The following is a 22,487-nucleotide window of genomic DNA, read 5'->3' as shown; positions in this document are numbered from 1 at the left end:
TTTGATTATATAAAATAAATAATAAATATTTATAAGTATCAGAAAAATATTAGAAGACAGCTTAAGACATACGAAGTCAAAGTCGGTGGACTCGCTGCTACAAGATACAAATCCTAATGACATAGTTAAATCTTATCTCTCAGCCATGCTCAATCTTAAGGCAGCCCATCATCATTGCCAAAATAAAATAAAAAAAAAATATAAAAGTTAATATAGATAAAAAAATAGGTACATAACACAAGACATCTCTCAAGAAGGAAATAAAAGCAAAGGGGGAACATGATGCTACCATAGGAGCCCTCACTAGAAATGTCGCGTTAGCCCTCATAGGAGAAAAGATGGCTTGAAAAGCTAAAACATAACTTATTATAGAACGTATTAAAGAAGGAACGAACACCATGCAAGAAGAGGATAGCACAAAAAAAAAATTATAAGACAACAACATTCCAAAAAAATCAAGAAGTAAATAAAGGGTAACATTCACAGATTTTATTAACAGACATAAGGCACTATCTACTCATAACAAAATAGCACAATCAAGCAAGAAGTTTCAATGCTATACTGAAGATAGTAGCAGTAGAATAGAAAGATCGTCGGAGTGGAGCAGAACAAGAGAAAAATAGAGGCAGCAAAGGATGCAGCAATGCACACTGAACGAGCCATAGGAGGGCTACCAACTGTACGCAAGAGGTAGAAGGAGACCTACTTGTAGAGAGATCGAGAGGGTGTGAGGCGAGTGTAGCAGTGATCGATGGTCATGAAATCTAAATCAAATGAAGGATGATGCTAGAGTGACGAAGGGGATGGAGATGAGGAGGGCTGCAGATAATTTCGACCCATCGAGAAGGGGAAAGGGTGCAAGCAATGATCGTGGTGTGAAGACGAATGAGTAAAAGCAGTCGGGTAGATAGGGTTTCACCCCCCCTCATCCCCTCTTTATTTTTCATAAATGACATGGCTACTCTGAGAATAAAAGATCATAGAATACCCAATTTCATCGTTAGATATGGAATATGTATTCGAGGGTTAGGCAACAATGATTAGAATTAGTAAACCAGGGTGGCCCACCATCAGATTTTATGATGTTTGGGAGAATAAGGTGGAATAAGGCCTTATTCCATCCAAAATTACGTTACCGAACACTACCTATAAGTCTATTATATAATATATATATATATATATATATATATATAAACCTATTATCAATAATGTAAAATAGATAATTGTGGCTTGTTGATTAAAGTGGTGGTTAGGCCATCTAAATATTTGGATTGAAAATGTGATATAATATTTAAATTTTAAATCATATAGGGTTCTACTAAATGAGGTCAGGTGGGCCAATATTGTCGAATCGAGTTAGGTCAGTCAGATAAGAAGGGTGAGTCAAATCGAATTAGGGGTAAAGAACTCATCAAGTGAACAATATAAATAATTATAATTTAAAAAAAAATATTTAGATTAATATTATATCAGGTCAAATTCGAGACAGCATATCCCATTATCCTACCCACACCCGCTTTGAGATTTTATCAAGAACTCATACTCGCCTTATATTTTATCTCATTTGGATCGAATATCCGATGGGTCTGCTATAATCACCATCCCAAAAATGGGTCCTAATGTTGAATCTGGATCCAACATAATAAAAGATTGGATCGAGTCCATGGCCAAAATTTTTATAAAAATTAATATATATCTAATATATATATATATATATATATATATATTAAAATGGAGGCTTCTGCCATGGTAGAGCCTCCATTCGACACGTGGCTTCTTTAATATATATTTCATTTGACATGTGGCCCTCTTCTTGGTGGAGCAATGGGTTTTGATGAGGTTGATAGCAACAACAGTAGGGAGTCCAAGAGGAAGAAAATAGAGAAGAATAGAGACAAAGCTTTGGTGGTCACTAGTAGTGGTGGCAGAGATGGGGCTAACATCGAGGTGATGAAGTGGCACCATGGCTAGCTACTGAGGTCCAAGAACAAGCCCAAGTCACTGGTGATCATCACCCAGGAGGCAAAGCTATCTGCTACAATATGCGTTCACATGCTCAAGATCCTTGATGAGCACGATGTGGTGGACTCGCTCACTCACTTCACTTGGTTGTAGAACCTCAGGGTCTGCATCCTCTTTGATGCCAACACCATCACCAATGTCGCTCTCCGCCAACCCTCCTTCCCCACACCCTGGCTGCACGGGGAGGTGCCACCGGTGGGGGTGACCATCGGGTTCTATGGCCCATTCGAGATCTTATCCATCTCCACCACCTTCCTCCCCCAGCAATGGCCACACTATCCTTGGTCTCTGCTACTGCGAGCCTGTCGATTTTTTTGATAGGGCCATAGGAGCAAATCGTCGAGGGGATGACGGTAGGGCCACCGATGGTGGTGGGGACATTGGTGGTGGTTGTAGTGGCATTCTCCAACCCAACCTTCCAGCGGCTATTGATCGAGGATGACATATCGATCTCCATTTCCATCTTCGGTGGAGGCGGCAGCGGCAACAGCCATGAAGTGGAGGAGCACGAGCGGCTTGTGCATCAGGAGCACTATGAATGGTAGCATCCCAATGCTCCACTGCAGGCGGTGGCCCACACAGTGGTGCCAATGATTGTAGCTTATGCAAGTAAAGTGGAATCTTAAGGTCGGATTAATTACTACTGCATTCTATCTTTTTTACAAGATTTACTAGAGTAGGTTTGAGAACAAAACAAATCAATGAGTTTTACAAGAATAGCTGTTTAGTTGTTTTCCATGAAATATAGTTTATGGAAAACGACAAGTCATAAAACATGAAAATATATTTTATGTACAAATAGCCTCCCTATGTTTTCATAAAAGCTATTGTACAAAGAACCATGGTATTATTTGTTTTGGAAGAACTTACAGGAAACCAAAGATCACCTAATTTCATGAGCTCAAATTATGATTAGCTAAGTGGATGGGTTGCTATACCTTAAGAGAAAAAGCTCTGTAAGACTTATGGTAGGTTGGTTAAATGTTTAAAGTTTTTTACCCCAGAAAATTCAACATCGAGTTCTAGATAGCTGGCATGGGCTTTAGATTGATAGCTGTTCGCGAAAATCTGCTCAAGCTTGAACAAAAAGTCTTCTCGATTATAGTTGTGCGCCCATAGGAAACCTATTTGATTGAGGAAAGGCTTTGATGACAATTATAATGGGTTAATAGTATTTGACACATGTATCTATCTCGGCCTTCTCTTTCATGTGGATGTCGATGATGTAATAGAAAGCCTAGGTGAGGGCCTTAATACATGTATATCTATCGTAGCATCCTCTTTGATGCGGAGACCAATGGTGCGATGAAAAGTCTAGATGAGGGCCTCAGTCTTGAAGGGGGTCTTCTGGCTAAGAAATGTGGTGAGGCCCATGGCAATGATAGTCGTACTAGTGTTGGACTAGCTGGCGAGAAGGAAGCTCATAGTCAACCCCACTGACTTCAAATCCACATGATGTTATCACTTACTAGGACATATGAAATTGTTGCCTCTAAACAAAAAAAGAAAGCCATCTATATTTAAAATACAGCAGAACTACCATATCTGAATAGGGGTCCTCCTGCTACACCATTATGCTTTATCAAATACACCACAATAAATAATATTGGTGTACCAAGAGCATCAGCTCTATATACACAAATCTACATTAACATTACTTTCGATATGGATTCAAGAAGCTAAGCTCCAAGAGCAGAAAATATAGTGGCTTGGCTTCTTCATATCATTTTTCCCCAGCATACTTGTAGATCATTCATAATAAAGGTGTCAGAAACCTATCAAAAAAAATAATTAGTTCAGTATTACATGTAGATAAACTATGAAAAACCAAACCATTTGTGAAGGGGAACATGAATGATGGCTGTCAAACTGTGAAGAACCAAACCATTGATATAAGGGGCAATTCCCATCATATGGGAGAAATATAAAATACCAAGAAACAGCCCATAACAGATGGTTAGAAATAGTAGACCTACATAACCAATCAATTAAACCATCATCAGATTGAGGCAAAGCAAACCCTTGATATCAAGGGCCAACTCCCATCAGTATCAACCCTAAGGCTCACATCATATGGGAAGAAAATAAACTGCCAAAGAACAACCTATAAAATATGGAAAGAAATAGTAGAGCGACATAACTCATCAATTAAAACCTTGTTTGGGAACCAGAAAGCATAAGCATAAGTGTTCACATATCCGAGGTATATAAACAGGGGTATCCAGCAAAATCCAGATAGAGATTATGTTCAACTGCAAATTGAAGCAACTCAATCTAAGCTGTTTGTGCCAACTAAAGTATAAATGTGTCAAATGAAAAAGAAGGTACAATAGATCATAAAGCGTCGAATCAACTGAAATATAAATATACCAGTTAACATACACAGAATGACTAATCTGAGCCTCTGCAGAGACCATTCCCTTCAGTGTGTAATTGCACAAGCACATAATGTGGGATAAAAAGATACATCATCATCCCTGTAAGTAGCTATATATCTTTTGCATAAAGCAAAAGATAAAGCATATATGGGGCTGCCAACTATTTAAGCATAGCAAAGAACGGGCTGCCAAAAAGTTAAGAAGGAATTGAACCCAAACAACTTGCACAAAATAAGAGCATGTCCAATTAGTAAGAGTAGAGAATGAAAATCCAAAATAGTTAAGAATATGAACTGTGAAAATAATATAACTGCCAGCAAGTTAAATCAAAATACTACATCCCACTGCCAACAAGTTAAAATATAAATAGATCATCAGTTTGCCAAAAAAAAACCATCCAAAAATATCATTAAGTACAAAATACTTTGAGTAAAAGCCTGCAAAGAGGGCATCGAATATTAAAGATGTCCAACACAACACAAGTTAAAGATGTCCAACTACAAGCTCAAGAAGAAAATCAATAACAAAGGCAACTACAACCAGAAGTAGGATACTATCTCGTGCACATAGATTCATGGGGCTGCCAAGAAGATTTATGTCCTTGTTAAACTTATTGGCATACATGTGTTCATGAGAGGGATTATCGGGAGATCATAGATAGCTATTAAGTGCAGCAATGGCCTTGTCCTTAGTTAGATACTTCTTGTATACGGCATGCTTATACCCAGAGACTTCTTGCTGACACTCGGCTCAGGAGTCATAAATTCTTCATGTACCTCCCTCAAAAATTGCATAGAATCTTTTTGAGTATATCACTACAACTTAGTGAACACGCCCTTGATTTTTTACATATATTGTGCAGTCAAGTATCAATCACATTATATATAATAACATAAATGAAGCTACATATTAGTATACACATGAACTTCATTACGTAGCCTCAATTATGAAACATACTCTGCTGGTTATGAGCAACCATAGCCTATTAGCTATCGAACTGCATAGTTCTTCGCCTCTACGGATTTCGTCGTCCTCTACAATCAAAAAAGGGTCGACATCATGCCCGTCTGGGTCTATAGGCAAGGGTTCCAATAACATGTTCATTGCCTTGGTTGTATCTTATGAAATTGTGAATGATACAACAAGCTATAACAATACTCTTCTGCATCTTGAAGGGATATGGGATGGGACTTCTCAAAATCTTAGACCACTTCTTTAGAATACCAAAGGCCTTCTCTACATAATTCCAAATTATGCATGTCGATAGTTGTATAGATCTTGAGAATTGGAATATCATTGTGCTCGAAGATTGTTGAAGCTACTTTGGTGGTACCTGTTACCCCGATAAGGGATAAGAAACTTATCCATGTTGGCATATCCTGAGTCAACAAGATAATATTTTCTTGTATCCCACCATGCAATGTGAAAATGACTTAAAAAATGAATAGAACATTTGAAAACCTAAAATTGAGAGAATATAGATACCTTTCGGTATTTTGTACCCTCCCGACTCAACAGACCAATGGAGAACCCTCATGTTGGCTGTCAATCCCTCCCATCCAATACGAACAAAATGAAATTAGTGATCAAATGAAGCTACAGCCACAACATTTTAAAAAATGATGCCCTTTCGATTGCGAAAGCAGAGTTGTTTGCTCTTATTGATCAGTATAGGTACGTGCGTACCATCAACTGCAGTGATAGCATTCTATATTGTAAACTAGCTATGTTAAAGACATCAACTATGAGATGAAAAATAATGAACAAGATTAGAAAAGTTCGAGGGTACCATAAAGTAAGGATGGAAAAGGCTATTTTTATGGATGCATGGGTACATACCTACATCCTCACCAAGTTGAACTATAAACTCCTACTTCAATGAACACATGGCTTTCAATATATTGTTAAAGTGCCGTAAAATCATCCCTTCTGAGTGCTGAAAAGTTTCGATCAAATGACCTATGCAGTATAGGAAATAGACTAATTGCTCCTGCACCGTCACATGAGGGGTGCTAGCTATTAGGCCACATGAGATAAGCAATTGCTTCAGTTATAGGAACATTGTGTTTATTATTCTAAAGTAATCATAATCCCTATCTAGATGGCCACTCAGCATGTTTGTTGTGAGATCGTGATCGAAGAAAGGACGGGTCTAACAAGGCATCTTCATAAGCATACTACAATCCTCAACATGAATGATTCCACTACTTAAGAGTATGGTTATCACATCTTGCATATAATTATCCTCCTCAATCAAAAAGTCTATTAGCTCATGCAAGGTATCCATCTAAAAAAAAAAGTACAATAATTTATGATGACACCAATGCAATCAACTTAATGGATCTACAATATGCCTAAGTAAATTAATTTCAGCAGCAAGGAAGCAATGAATGATATAGACAAGAAAAAATGCAAACACAGGACATGTAACCTTCATAAGGTTGTCAATAGGTATTCCACTACTTCATAAATCACATACACAACCAAAAAAGAGCTGCCTCAAAAACTTATCTCCTTTATGGAGATTAAATATGACATATAATTCTCAAAACATAAGCACAGGGTATAAGTACATCAAAATAGACTCCTTAAACATAACAAACGTAGATCAGCCACGGCTGGAAAAACTCTCATCAAGCTGGGTTGGAGGTGTAGCTGAACTTGAAACGAAGGTCTGGGGGCTACCTTGCAAGGAGGCACTTGCAAAAGCATGAGAAGGCTGAATACTACCTTGAGAAGGGCCATCATGAGTATTGGTCCTAATAGACTGTTCCATGAAAAGATTATGACCACCTTGATTTACACCATACATAGGAGGAGGCATGAAAATATTAGAGACACTTTTGAAAAATACATATGATCTGAAAGGGATTGCCATAGGTGGTGGGATGTGGTTGAAGTTAGCCATTTGTCGCTGGAGCGAAGCTTCCAATAATGGGCCCCTGTAATGCATGAAGAACTATCGATTCATCTCATATTTAAATACCTCTTCTGCAGCAAGGATGCATTCAGACGTAAGACTGGAAAGCCTCTCTAGCTTCGACATGCACATATCAATAGAATATAGTGTAGGTATAGCAAGCTTATCCCTCTTAAGAATCTCGTTGGCAATTTCTAATCTCCTTCTCTCTTGAACCACCAGATCTAGGAGAGCATCGGTATTCATCCTAGTCCTATGTGCCATAGGAGTCATGGAGCTTGACCTTGACCTCTTTTTGATGGAGGAGGACGGACATGCATCTAAAAAATAGTCAGTGGATAGTATCGAAGCATAGATAGTCGGGCTAGAGGGTACATCGGACATACTATGTTCAAAAGAGGAGCCAAATACTCGACCACTAGGTTGTGAGGGTTGTCCATCCCTAGCGCTCAAGAACTCAATGTCAACCCAACATGCCTCATCTTCAGAGATGTCATTGTCAAAAACCCCCTCATGAAGTGCAGATGTGTCCTCATGCCTACCAATGGCTATGTTCTTTGAGAAAAAGATGTCAATGTCATCATAAACAGAAAAAAGCTTATCCTTAATGCGAGCATACTCTTTGTTTACCTGTTATGAATACAAATAAACAAGTATGATCATGTACCGACATACTTGCTAGCCATGATTTTAATAACTATCCAACACTCACCGAGATAACCTCCTCCTGTATTTATTCATTCCCATGGGTAGGAACTTTGAGCATAGGATCCCATCCCCATCTAGATCAATTTGCTAAGTTATAATACAGGTTGAAGTTCTTCTTCAAGACCTTCAACCGATTCTTGAGGTTTCTATAGGTGAGGGTCTTCTTCGTTTGCTCGTTAAACATATTTGTCATCTTCTTCCATATTTTTTGGGAGAAGATACCATTTTGACAATTGTCTTGATCAACTTCTTGCCTCATCAAGGTAAGCATGAGCAGATCAAGGGCATCAGTCCAATTAGGAGCCCTCCTACATGATGATCCTACCCTCCCATGTTCAGAGTTGTCGGACGTATGGGCTTTCTTCATGTTAACTACACATGAATCCAAACTTTACAGATATAAGATTAAGTTTCAATTGATTGCAATTTAGGATTGCCTAGTCACAAGAATAAAAGGGCATAAAAAAATAAAACATAACTCATTATATAAAGAATAAGACAAATACAAAAATATCAAAAAATATGCCTCAATAAATTGCTAGCATAAAATGGGCTGCCTGCTTAGCATTTGCTATTTGATTATATAAAATAAATAATAAATATTTATAAGCATCAAAAAAATATTAGAAGGTGGCTCAAGACATGCAAAGTTAAAGTCAGTAGAGCATCGTGGCTATAAGATATAAATCCTAATAACATAGTTAAACCTTGTCTTCCAGTTATGCTCAATCTTAAGGTAGCCCATTATCATTGCCAAAATAAAATAAAAGAAAGATACCAAAAAATATGAGGCAATCAATTGCTAGCATTCAATGGACCGCACTGCTTAGCATTTGCAATTTGATTGTATAAAATAAATAATAAATATTTGTAAGCATAAGAAAAATATTAGAAGATGGCTCAAGACATGCGAAGTTAATGTCATTGGAGCATCGCGGCTATAAGATACAAAAACTAATGACATAGTTAAATCTTGTCTCCCAGCCATGCTCAATCTTAAGGCAGCCCATCATCGTTGCCTAAATAAAATAAAAAAAAATATCAAAAAATATGAGACAATCAATTGTTAACATAAAATAGACTGCACTGCTTAGCATTTGCAATTTGATTGTATAAAATAAATAATAAATATTTATAAGCATCAAAAAAATATTAGAAGATAGCTCAGGACATGCAAAGTTAAAGTCGGTGGAGCATTGCGGCTACAAGATACAAATCCTAATGACATAGTTAAACCTTATCTCTCTTCCATGCTCAATCTTAAGACAGCCCATCATCATTGCCAAAATAAAATAAAAAAATAATATAAAAGTTAATATAGATAAAAAAAGATACATAACACAAGACATCTCTCAAGAAGGAAATAAAAGCAAAGGGAGAACATGATGCTACCATAGGAGCCCTCACGGGAAAATGTCCCATTAGCCCTTACAGGAGAAAAGATAGCTTGGAAAACTAAAACATAACTTATTATAGAACGTATTAAAGAAGGAATGAACACCATGCAAGAAGAGGATAGCACAAAAAAAAAGTCACAAAACAACATTCCAAAAAAATCAAGAAGTAAACAAAGGGCAATATTCATAGATTTTATTAATAGACATAAGGCTGTATCTACTCATAACAAAATAGCACAATCAAACATGAAGTTTCAATGCTACATCGAAGGTAGTAGCAGTAGAATAGAAGGATCATCGGAGTGGAGCAGAATGAGAGAAAGATAGAGGCAGCAAGGGATATAGCAACACACACTGAACGAGCCATAAGAGGGCTGCCAACCGTACGTAGGAGGTAGAAGGAGATCTACTTGTAGGAAGATCTAGAGGGTGTGAGGTGAGTGTAGTAGTGATCGATGGTCATGGAATCCAAATCAAATGAAGGACGACACTGGAGTGGTGAAGGGGATGGTGTGGAGGAAGGCTGCAGATGATTTCGACCCATCAAGAAGGGGAAAAGGTGCGAGCAATGGCCGTAGGGTGAAGACGAATGAGTAAAAGTAGTCGGGTAGATAGGGTTTCACCCTCCCTCGTCCTCTATTTATTTTTCATAAATGACACGGCTACCCCAGGAACAAAAGACCGTGGAATACCCAATTTCATTGTCCGATATGGAATTCATATTCGAGGGTTAGGCAACAACGATCATAATTAGTAAACCAGGGTGGCCCACCCTCAGATTTTATGGTGTTTGGGAGAATAAGATGGAATAAGGCCTTATTCCACCCATAATTACATAACCAAACGCTACCTATAAGTCTATTCTACAATATATATATATATATATATACACCTATTATCAATAATGTAAAATAGATAATTGTGGCTTATTGATTAAAGTGGTAGTTAGGTCATCTAAATATTTGGATTGAAAATGTGATATAATATTAAAATTTTAAATCATATAGGGTTCTACTAAATGAGGTAAGGTTGCCCAATATTGTGAAATCGAGTTAGGTCAGTCAGATAAGAAGGGTGAGTCAGATCGGATTGGGGGTAAATAACTCATCAAGCAAACATTATAAATAATTATAATTTTGAAAAAAGAGATTTAGATTAATATTATATCAGGTCAAATTCGAGACAGCATATCCCATTATCCTACCCACACCCGCTTTGAGATTTTATCTAGAACTCATACTCGCCTCATATTTTAATTGATCCAGTGAAATTCATCTCATTTCAATCGAATACCCGATGGGTCTGCTATAATCACTATCCTTAAAATGGGTCCTAATGTTGAATCTGGATCCAACATAATAATAGATTGGATCGAGTCCATGGCCAAAATTTTTATAAAAATATAATATATATATATATATATATATATAATAAAATGGAGGCTTTTGCCATGGCAGAGCCTCCATTCGACACGTGGCTCCTTTAATATATATTTCATTTGACATGTGGCCCTCTTCTTGGTGGAGCAATGTGTTTTCGATGAGGTCGATTGCAATAACAGCAAGGAGTCCAAGAGAAAGAAAATAGAGAAGAATAGAGACAAAGCTTTGGTGGTCACTAGTAGTGGTGGCAGAGATGGGGCTAACATCGAGGTGATGAAGTGGCACCATGGCTAGCTACTGAGGTCCAAAAACAAGCCCAAGTCACTGGTGATCATCACCCAGGAGGCGAAGCTATCTACTACAATATGCGTTCACATGCTTAAGATCCTTGGCAAGCACGATGTGGTGGACTCGCTCACTCACTTCACTTGGTTGTAGAACCTCAGGATCTGCATCCTCTCCGATGCTAGCACCGTCGCCAATGTCACTCTCCGCCAACCCTCCTTCCCCACACCCCTGCCGCACGGGGAGGTGCCGCCGTTGGGGGCGACCATCGGGTTCTATGGCCCATTCAAGATCTTATCCATCTCCACCACCTTCCTCCCCCAGCAATGGCCACACTATCCTTGGTCTCTGCTGCTGCGAGCCTGTCGATTTCTTTGATAAGGCCATAGGAGCAGATCATCGAGGGGATAACGGTAGGGCCATTGATGGTGGTGGGGACATTGGTGGTGGATGCAGTGGCATTCTCTAACCCAACCTTCCACCGACTATTGATCGAGGATGACATATCGATCTCCATTTCCATCTTCGGTGGAAGTGGCAGTGGCAACAACCATGAAGTGGAGGAGCACGAGCAGCTTGTGCATCAGGAGCATTATGAACGGTAGCACCCCAATGCTCCGCCACAGGCAGTGGCCCACACAATGGTGCCAATTATTGCAGCTTATGCAAGTGAAGTGGAATCTTAAGGTCGGATTAATTGCTAAGATGCTATCTTTTTTACAAGATTTACTAGAGCAGGTTTGAGAAAAAAACAAATCAATGAGTTTTACAAGAATAGCTGTTTAGTTGTTTTCCATAAAATATAGTTTATTGAAAATGACAAGTCATAAAACATGAAAATGTATTTTATGTACAAATAGCCTCCTTATGTTTTCATAAAACCTATTGTACAAAGAACCATGGTATTATTTGTTTTGGAAGAACTTACAGGAAACCAAAGATCACCTAATTTCATGAGCTCAAATTATGATCAGCTAAGTGGATGGGTTGCTATACCTTAAGAGAAAAAGCTATGTAGGACTTATGGTAGGTTGGTTAAATGTTTCAAGTTTTTTAGCCCAGAAAATTCAACATCGAGTTCTAGACAGTTGGCATGGGCTTTAGATTGATAGCTATTCATGAAAATCTGCTCAAGCTTGAACAAAATGTCTTCTTGATTATAGTTGTGTGCCCATAGGAAACCTATTTGATTGAGAAAAGGCTTTGATGACAATTATAATGGGTTAATAGTATTTGACACGTGTATCTATCTTGACCTTCTCTTTCATGTGGATGTCGATAACGTAATAGAAAGCCTAGGTGAGGGCCTTACTACATGTATATCTATCATAGCATCCTTTTTGATGCGGACACCAATGGTGCGATGAAAAGTCTAGATGAGGGCCTCGATCTTGAAGGGGGTCTTCCGACAAAAAAACTTGATGAGGCCCATGGCAATGGTAGTTGTACTAGTGTTGGACTAGCTGGCGAGAAGGATTGTGTAGTTGACGATCTTGCCCTCATGGATGAGGTGGAAGAAAATATAATAACATAGACAAATAAAATCAAATATTATTTTTAAAAAATTACTTTCTATACATCGCACCGGGTTATAAGCTAATATATATATAAAATTAGATTCGAATAGTAGGCATCTGAGGGGCAAATTTCAAATCCATCACAAATTTGAATGAGTTTTAATTTTAAATTCCAAAGATACATAAAGATATGCTAGCTTTTTCTTGATATGAATTATTTTATAAACATAATGATTAATATAATATTTTGATAACAATAAGTTGGTTATTTTGGTAAAAAAAGAGGTAGAGAGAGGAGGGAAAGAGGAGAAATGGAGGGAAAGGAAATCTAATTTACCATCCAAACATATGATAGGATTTGTTTACATAGGATTTTTCCAATAAGATTTTATATATAGTCCTATAGTATCAAATTCTATATCCTACCATGAATTTTATTTTAAATTTATAAATCTTAGATATCTAAATAGGTCCTAAATAAGATCTTCACCTTATAGTGATAGTCAAAAATCATTAGTATTATTTTTGCACATTGATGGTTATAACTATTATTATAAAATTTGGCTTGTCACAATGGCTTTGTCCATCAGCAAACACTTAAAAAAAAATTAAATAATAGAAAATAAGATAGTAAACCATATAATAATGATTGGTTAAAAATTTTAAATAATACATTTAGTTGAAAGTTAAATACATATATATATTGAGACTAGAGTTGATCAAACATCAGGCTAAGTCGAGCTCTATAATAGAAATTAGGCCCAAAATTTATGCTCAGGCTCGGCCCAAACATCGCACCTTATTTCTATCTAGGCTTGGGCCAATCTTTCAATGCCAGGTCTATTGAATAGATATAATATTGATATATTCATTAACATACAATATAATATTTTATTATTATAATATATAATTAGTTAATATAATTAATATATGAAATATATATTAAATATATATAATTATCTTAGGGCAGGGCAAGCTAATTTTTGATTTTTCCAAGCTTTGCTCGATTTTTAGGTTGGACAATTTTTTTTCTCTTTTTGCCCATACTCGTCCCATGGGCCTATTTCTTGTCTCCAAGCCTACCAAATTTTGGGTTGGATTAAGTGGGCTAGGTACATCGTTTGGCTCATGATCAGCACTAATCTATATACATTCTAACATTAAATTATTTTTTTTGTTTATATCTAATTAAGTTGTATAACAAAATGTCATATGCCAACATTTTAGATACAGAATTGTACACGTTGTTGTCAGGGAGTCAAGGCTTAGGCCATTGAGCTGGAGTTAGGAGAGAGAACAAATGATGGCCACAACACATCAATAGTTGAGATCTTCGAGCTAGATGTTCGTGTCAGGTCTTCGATCGATCCTTCAGACTGGATCCTATAGCAACCAAAGATAAGAAAGTCCTTATACTAAGGGGTTCTTCGATAGTGGATCCTTTAATGCCTAAGTTAGTCTTTCATAGAAGTAAATAGAAGAGATTTAAGCTTTTAGATAGAGAGTTCAGCAAGTTCAAAGATAGAGTCAAAGAAACTTAGGACTCTAAGAGAAAGAATGTGGAGCAAGTGTTTTCCATCTTCCCTAAAGGATCCCTGTAAGTGGAGTTTTATAGACGAAGGTAGATAGCCATCATATGAGGGAATGCATGCCATTTGTCGGAGAGCAGTGGTAATGAGGATGTGCTCTGACTATTATAGAGTAACAGCTAACATGTTCTAGAGTTTGTTGAGATTATGGATCTGACCAAATGGAGCAAAAAGTGGAGCAGCGAGATGGCTGGCTATCAGTCGTCTAGTGGATAGAAGATTTTGGAAGTCCTCCTATACGACCTTAAAAGACTAGGTGGCAGAGATTGGATGATCACTCCATCACCTTATATCAAAGATACGTGTCGGACTAGTATTGGGTCACTAAAGCCATAGTGGATAGTCCATCTTAGGATGTGTTAGTATATATAAGCAAAAATAAATATTGTATAAGTAAAATGAGTAACTATTTAAATAAGATTAGGTTGAACCTTAAACATAGCTAAATATTTTTAATGAGTCTAATTTTTGGCCATACTCAAAACATTAATTGGCTGGTCAGGGTTACAATAGGGTTGGGTTAGTTTGGGTACCAAATATTGAAATTTCTATAATGCACATGCATGTGTGTTTCAATTTTTTTTTTCTAAACAATACAGCAGAATTAAAAATTAAAATATCTTTTAATTTAGAACATACATGTACAAGAACATAACATGCAAAGATCTACTTCATATATCGAAATTAACACATACCAATTTTATGCTGAAAATAAATATGTGATCGTATTACATAGCTGTTTCGCTTTTTCTTTCTTCGAATCTGAATTTGGAAGAAGGTAGATTTTTTCTTTACTAAACAAATACTTGACCTCTATGGGTATCCACTCAGGATCAGTCTTCTATGGTGTAGATCTTTCTTCTCTAAGAACGATCACCCTACGAATCTGAATGAAGTCTGAATCTTGATCAACTCTTTGATCTTCTCCTTGATTTTTTTCTTCCCTTCTTTTCTTGATCTCCTTTCTTTGACTTTTTTCAGCAACCAAAATCTGAAAACCAGCAAGCAAGAGAAATGCCCAAACTCTTTTTAGACGTAGAGATGGTGGGATGTCCAAAAGCTTGGACACGTGAACCAAAGGGAGAAGAAAGAGGGAGGCATGGGGGGTTGTTTTGAGGCCAAGAGTAATCTGAATATTTGATGAACAACTCTTAGAGAAGAGCTCTTTAAATAGAGGAGAGGTTGAAATCCTATTCAAAACCAAATCACCCTCTTAATGTGAGTCCTACTCGTATTAGGACTCCTTGTATACCTCACCTTTGCCCATGCCTAATTGAACCAAGAGAGCCCTTGGCGCCCTCTAGGGATCTCTCTCACATGCCCTCACATCTATAGTTTGTTATGTTTCTATTTTGATTTTGAGATTTAGTATAAATATTATTTAATAATTTTTATTTCTTTAATGGGTTGTATCCTATTCCGGCTTTATTAAAGACCATTTTTTCATTCTCAATAAGCATTTGTAGGTTTTGAGAGCTTAATGTAAATCTATCTACAATAGGTTTTAGTTTGTTTACCTCTTCTTATAGTGATTTATTCTTTTTAATTAGTTCATCCAATTTACTTTGTGATTCTTTTAAGTCATCCTCTATTTTAGCCTTATCTTTACTTAAAGTTTGATTATCTTTCTTTAGTTCTTTATTCTTATGAGATGGTTTTTTAAAATCACTAAGTAAATCATTAAATGCATTATATAGCTCTTCAAAAGTAAATTCGAAAATTGGTTCATCATCACTTACCTCATCCTCTAGGGCCATAAGGCAAAGGTTTGCCTTTTCTTCTCTTTGTAATTCTTCATCACTTGAAGAAGACTTCTCATCATTGCTCTATGTTGATTAGTAAGCTTTCTTTTTTGGCTTCTTGAGACTTTCTTCAATATAGGGCAATCCATCCGAAAATGCTTGAGCTTTTTGCATTCGTAGCAAAAAGGTTGCTCTTTCTCTTTTTATTTTTCTTTGCTACCTTCTCCTTTGTTGAATCTCCTCTTTGGTTCGAATTTCTTTCTTCTTCTCATAAACTTTTTGAATCTTCTTGCAATCATCGCCATCTCTTTATCGTCATCCAAATGCTCTTCGGAATCACTCTCTACATCTTGAATGGCGGCGGCCTTGAGTGCTATACTCTTTTTCTACTTTATTTCTTCTGCCTTCATGTTGAGCTCACGCATCATGAGCAATCCGATGAGTTCCTCCAAAGCTAACTTGTTTAAATCCTTTGCCTCTTGAATAGTAGCTATCTATGGCTCCTAATTTTTTTACAAAGATCTAAGAATCTTACAAATAACATCACTATTAGTATAATCTCTACCTAAACTTTCCAAATCATTTAGAATATCGATGAATCTAGTGAACATCTTGGTGATAGTTTCTTATGGTTCTATTTTAAATAGTTTATACTTGTATACCAATATGTTTATCTTAGATTTTTTGACTTGACTAGTACCCTCATAGGTGATCTCAAGTCTGTTTCAAATTTTTTTGGTGGATAAACATGTTGATATATGATTGAATTCATTTGTATCTAAAGCACAATATAATACATTCATTACTTTGGCATTTAGTTGAGCTTGTTTCTTGTCATATTCATCCCAATCTTTTTTAAGCTTTGGAATGGACATGCCATCAACTATCATAGTGGGTTTGTATGGGCCCCTAATTATGATATTCCACATGTCATAATCTTGTGCTTGTATGAATATCCTCATTTTAGTTTTTCAGTAGGTATAGTTAGTACCATTGAAAAGCAGGGGTCTATTAGTTGATTGCTCCTCAACCAATGAAGTTTCAATTAGGTTTGCCATTAAATCTTTAGGTCACCACAATGAAAAATAAGTGAACACCTGTTCTGATACCACTTGTTGTCCAAAGATGGCTACCCAAGAGTGGAGGTAAATTGGGTATTTAAAATTTAAGCTTTAATTGTGCTAAATTTACAATAAGATGCTTAGTGAAATAAATTAAAACACAAGTGATGAATGAGAACAATGAAGAAAAGATCACACAATCATAAACACAATGCTTTTATAGTGATTCGACATCCAACTCGGCACCTACGTCCACTCCTCAAGTAAACCACTTGAAAATTCAACTATAATCACTCAATTGATTATAGTTCGATTATTTTTTTTAGATTTACAATCTAACCTGATTGGTTTTAACCTAGGCTTGCCAACCATAATCTTTATAATAATTATTTTTTCAGGCTAACAATCAATCCTGATTGATTTTACCCTTGGATCACCAATCAAACCAATACAATGTCTAACTCAAAGCTTGGACTAACCCAAATTTCTCATCTCAAAAAATTGAAAGAAAATAAAATACAATCACAATGAATGCAAGATTAAAAGAGTTTAGAAATGAAAACTCTATGAAGCCCAAGAGAAGAATTTTGAGTTAAATGCTTGTTGGCTTGATTCTTCTTCTTGAATACTTGAGAGAAGTTGGTGGAGCTCTTCAATGCTTGTACCTTGACTTCTCTCACTTTTAGGATGATTGAAAGGATAAAATATTCTTTGAAAAATTCTACTTTCACTTTACAAATTGGCTCACATAATGAATGAACTGAAGTAGACTTGAATACTCTTCAATAAGTATTCCAAAGGTTTCACTCAAAGCTTATAAGTATTCTATTTATATTTCAAGACTTTTCCACCATTCTAAGACATCTAGAGAGGCTTCATTTAATATTCTAGCCCTTAAAAATACAAAACTAGCCATTGGAAACAAGATGGGGTTGAAAAACTATAGAATTGAAAAACTAACCGTTACAGTAACTTGGTCGACTAACTTTTCTCTGAGTCGATAAGTGCTTTATTTAGTCGACTCAAAATTCTTCTTAGTCGGCTAAGTCTCAGACAACTTAAAAATGGACTCTCCATCCTTTGCTGCTTCACTACGAGTCGGTCGATTAACTTTTTATTGAGTCAACTAACTCCCTTGTCTTGATCGGCTCAATTTTGATTTGGTCGACTAAGTGGATAATACTTGAAAATCAGTCTTTCTATCTTGCTACTGTCCTCTGAGACTGAGTCGACTAACTTTCTAACTTAGTTGATTAAGACCCTATCTTGATTGACGAAGCTCTCCTGCAACTAAAAATTTGACTTTCTATTACTGATACTAAGTCGGCTCTAACATGCTCTTAGTTGACTCAAATTACGTGCCAAGCATGTCATGAAGTTTTTGATAATTTTTTTTTCTAATTTTATTTTTAAGCTAGACTTGCCTTATTTACTTAATTTTAATTCTCATTAACCTTCTTTTTAAGGTGTGTCTAGTCTAGAATTTCTTCATAAAACTCTTGAGTAGTGGGGCTTCATTTAATCGATCGAAAATACTTGGAACATGGTGAGCACTTAAAATTTAAGCTACACAACCTCAAAAATAATATTAATAATATAAAAAAATATACTCAAATACTTTTGTTATCATCAAAATCAATCTAGGATAAATAATCTCCTCCTTTTGATGATGACAAAACCCTTCAAGTATCACTTTTTTTTTCAAGTTGCAAATTGATTCATTTTCAATTATTTCATATATTTATTAAGGTTTTATTGATTTCACTTTCAATCACTACACACACGGCATATACATTTTAATTTTATCAATTCACATATTTTCCCCCTGAGTATGAGAATTATGTTCAATTTGATTTCAATTTTATCAACAATTGTGATACTCTCCCTTACTTTGGGCCAAATATTTCAAATTAATAATTTAGGGTTATAACCATCAATCATAGTCTCAATTGATACTCATGATGCTCTATTTCATTTGATATCAATTTTAATTGCAACTAATACTATGTGCTATGTGCTATTTTGATACACATATTTCCCTCTCTTTCTGTCATTATCAAAAAGATAGACAATACATAAGAACCTAAGAACCTTTCACATTGCACAAAAAGAGACAATACACATTTCAGGAAGGCAATTAGCAAACTTCATTTATATATTAAAAGAAGTTCATGCATTAACATGAGGCCCAAATAGGCATACATCATAGATCCAAAAAGGAGCTTAAACAAGTCATCCTAAAAAGCTACAAGTCATACAAAAGGAGTTTAAGCTCGAAAAGATGCATCCTAATAGGCACTACATGTAGCCTAATTTAGAGTGGGGTCAGGATGGGTAGAGGAGGATGGATCCATGATCATCAAAAAATGCTGCCTGATAAGAATTCGCTCCACAGTATGCTCCACCAGAGATGGAATGCGATCGGACATCTCATTAACAATGCAGCACATGATCTCCTCAATCTGATCCCCCTCGAGATGGATAGGGGCTAGAGCTACTCGTCGAATTGATGGACCTACGACTGCAACATAGGCTCTAGCACTAACACAGGCTCTTCTTCATTATATCCATTGTCCATCAATCTTCTTGTAGCATATCCTCTCCAAAGATTTTTCATGATAAGTATCATGATGCTTTAATTTCTTAAAAGACTCGCCCTCTGTATCTACATCAAAATCTCTAAAAACTAGGGTGAGGTTAAGGCAATGCAGGCTTGGCTCTCGATTTTTGCTTCCTGCATTATCCTAATCATCAAGGCTGGCAAATTATACTACTCTCTCTTCAGAATATGATATAGAATCCTCATATCATTTTTAGTAAGATAGTCAAAACTACCAATCCAAGGAATGAAAATCTTATAGACAATATGATATAGTAGGCAATGCTTAGTAGACAGGTGCTTATCCAAAACTTCTTCAAACTCAAGTACATCATCCCTACCGAACAGTAGATGCAATTCTTCGACATGATCATCAAGCTTTTCTACTCTTACTGTGGGTGCTCTCAGCAATTGATCCATTTTTTCAATAGTTAGGTTAATCCTCACACCCTTAACCTCAGTTTCAAAAAGATTGATCTTGATTTTAGTACTACAATAGAACTCCCTCACCAAATTAGGGTATGTAGGCAGATCTAGGGTGCACAAAAACTCCCAACCTTGAAATTTAATGTACTCACCAATTTCAAACACTTCTTTCTCCAAAAATCTAAAATCTATTTTCCTCTCAATAGTCACAGCCCTTGAAGAAAATAGAATCAACTTTGAAGGTGATGGTGTCGGCTATGCTGAGGGCTGAACTGGGTTGAAAGTGAACCACGCAGGAGCTGGTGAAAATGGTAGAGCTGGAGCAGCTGGATGAGGAGGAGGTAGAGTGGGAGCTGCTGGAGGTAGAGGAACAACCAAAAGAGGGGGAGAGACGAAGCATAGGTGGTCGGAGGAGGTGACAGAATGGATTGAGAAGACTCAGGCCGATCATGATGGTGCTTCATCCGATGTTCGAACCTTCTTGGAGCAACCAGCTTTCTTGGCAGCATGGATCCAAGATCCTCCTGAAAATGTAGTGGATTAGGATTCTAGGAGAGGGATTCTAGGGTTTAGAGGTTAGGCGGCTTAAGAATGACTTGAAAGAAATAAGAAAAGAACAGTGACGGTCCGATGAAAAATTTTGTTTAAAAAATAGGATCCCTGACAACTTAGTCGACTAAGATTAAGTTTGAGTCAACTAAGTACTAAGTCGACTCAGTCTTTCATAAAGAAAAAATTTAGCTGGATTAGTCTGACACAAAATTGAACATTCAAAGTTTTAGAGCTAAAAATGATGCAATGAGACATGCTTTTTCTAATGAAATTTAAACATAAATAATTTAAGAATATTTATCACATTATAGCAATCATTTCAACATATAAGCACATTCAATAATTTAACAATATAGATCAAATAAATCCAATTACTTTCTTATGGCACAAAATCTCTCTTCATTTAGAAGTTTAGTAAAAATATCTATAATTTGATTTTCAATTGGTACAAATTCAAGAGTTATATCATTGTTTTACACATGATCCCCAATAAAATAATGTCTAACTTCTATATATTCAGTTTTTAAGTGCAACACAGGATTTTTGATCAAATTTATGTCACTAGTGTTATCTTTTTCATTGAATAGAAATATTGTTACAAGTAATGCCATAGTCTTCTAGTTATTATTTGATCCATAATAGCTGAGCATAATAACTCCCAATGGCAATGTATTCGGCTTCCACCGTAGAAAAAGCTACTGAGTTTTGTTTCTTGCTAAACCATGAGATCAAATTAACTCTTAGAAATTGATAAGTACCACTTGTACTCTTCCTATCTAAGCAACAACCAACAAAATCTGAATCACTATAACCAATTGTCTAATGAAGATTGCTTAGAATACCACAAACCTACATCTTGAGTATGCATTAAATATCTAAATTTTTTTTAACTGCCATTACATGAGATTTTTTGGGATTAGATTGATAGCGTGCACACATACATATACTGAACATTATATCCAACCTACTTATAGTTAAGTAAAGCAAGGATCCAATCATACCTCGATATAGCTTGGGATCCACTATTTTTTCTTTTGGATCTTGATCAAGCTTGTAGCTTGCGCTCATGGGAGTGTCACTTTCTTTGACATTCTTCATCCCAAATTTTTTTAATATCTCCTTGATGTACTTGCTTTGGTTAATAAAGATCTCTTCATTAAATTGCTTGATCTGAAGCTCAAAGAAGAAGTTGAGCTCTCCTATCATGCTCATTTCGAACTCACCCTGTATGAGTCTAGCAAAATCTCAACATAGAGCTTCACTAATAGCACCGAATATATGTCATCCACATACAATTGCACAATCAATAAGTCATTTGATTTTCTTTTTACAAACAAAATTTTATCTATATTTTCTCTTTTAAAATTATTATCTAATAAAAATTTATTTAATTTATCATACCATATTTTAGGTGCTTATTTTAGACCATATAATGCTTTCATAAGTTTATAAACATGATTAGACATTTTTTGATTTTCAAAATCTAGAAGTTATTCCACATAAATTTTTTTCTCAATTAATCCATTCAAGAATATACTTTTTACATCTATTTAAAAAATTTAAAAATTTATGAAACAAGCAATGCTAAGATCAATCTAATAGCCTCAAGTCTAGCAACCGGTGTAAAAGATTCATCAAAATCAATTTTCTCTTCTTGATTGTATCCTTGTGCAACCAATCTAGTCTTATTTCTAATTATATTGCCCTTCTCATCTAGTTTATTCTTTAAAACCAATTTTATCCCAATTACTAAGAGATTTTTAGGTCTTTCAACTAATTCCCAAACTTTATTTCTTTCGAATTGGTTTAGTTCCTCTTGCATTGCTAATATATAATATGGGTCCTTTTCAGCTTCTATTATATTTTTAGGTTCTAAATATGATACAAATGCAAAATGATTCATTGCTTC

This window comes from Elaeis guineensis, chromosome 13 (assembly GCF_000442705.2).
Source record: "Elaeis guineensis isolate ETL-2024a chromosome 13, EG11, whole genome shotgun sequence".
NCBI lineage: Eukaryota > Viridiplantae > Streptophyta > Magnoliopsida > Arecales > Arecaceae > Elaeis > Elaeis guineensis.
The sequence above is the reverse complement of the archived record's forward strand: the minus strand, read 5'-3'. Positions refer to the sequence as shown.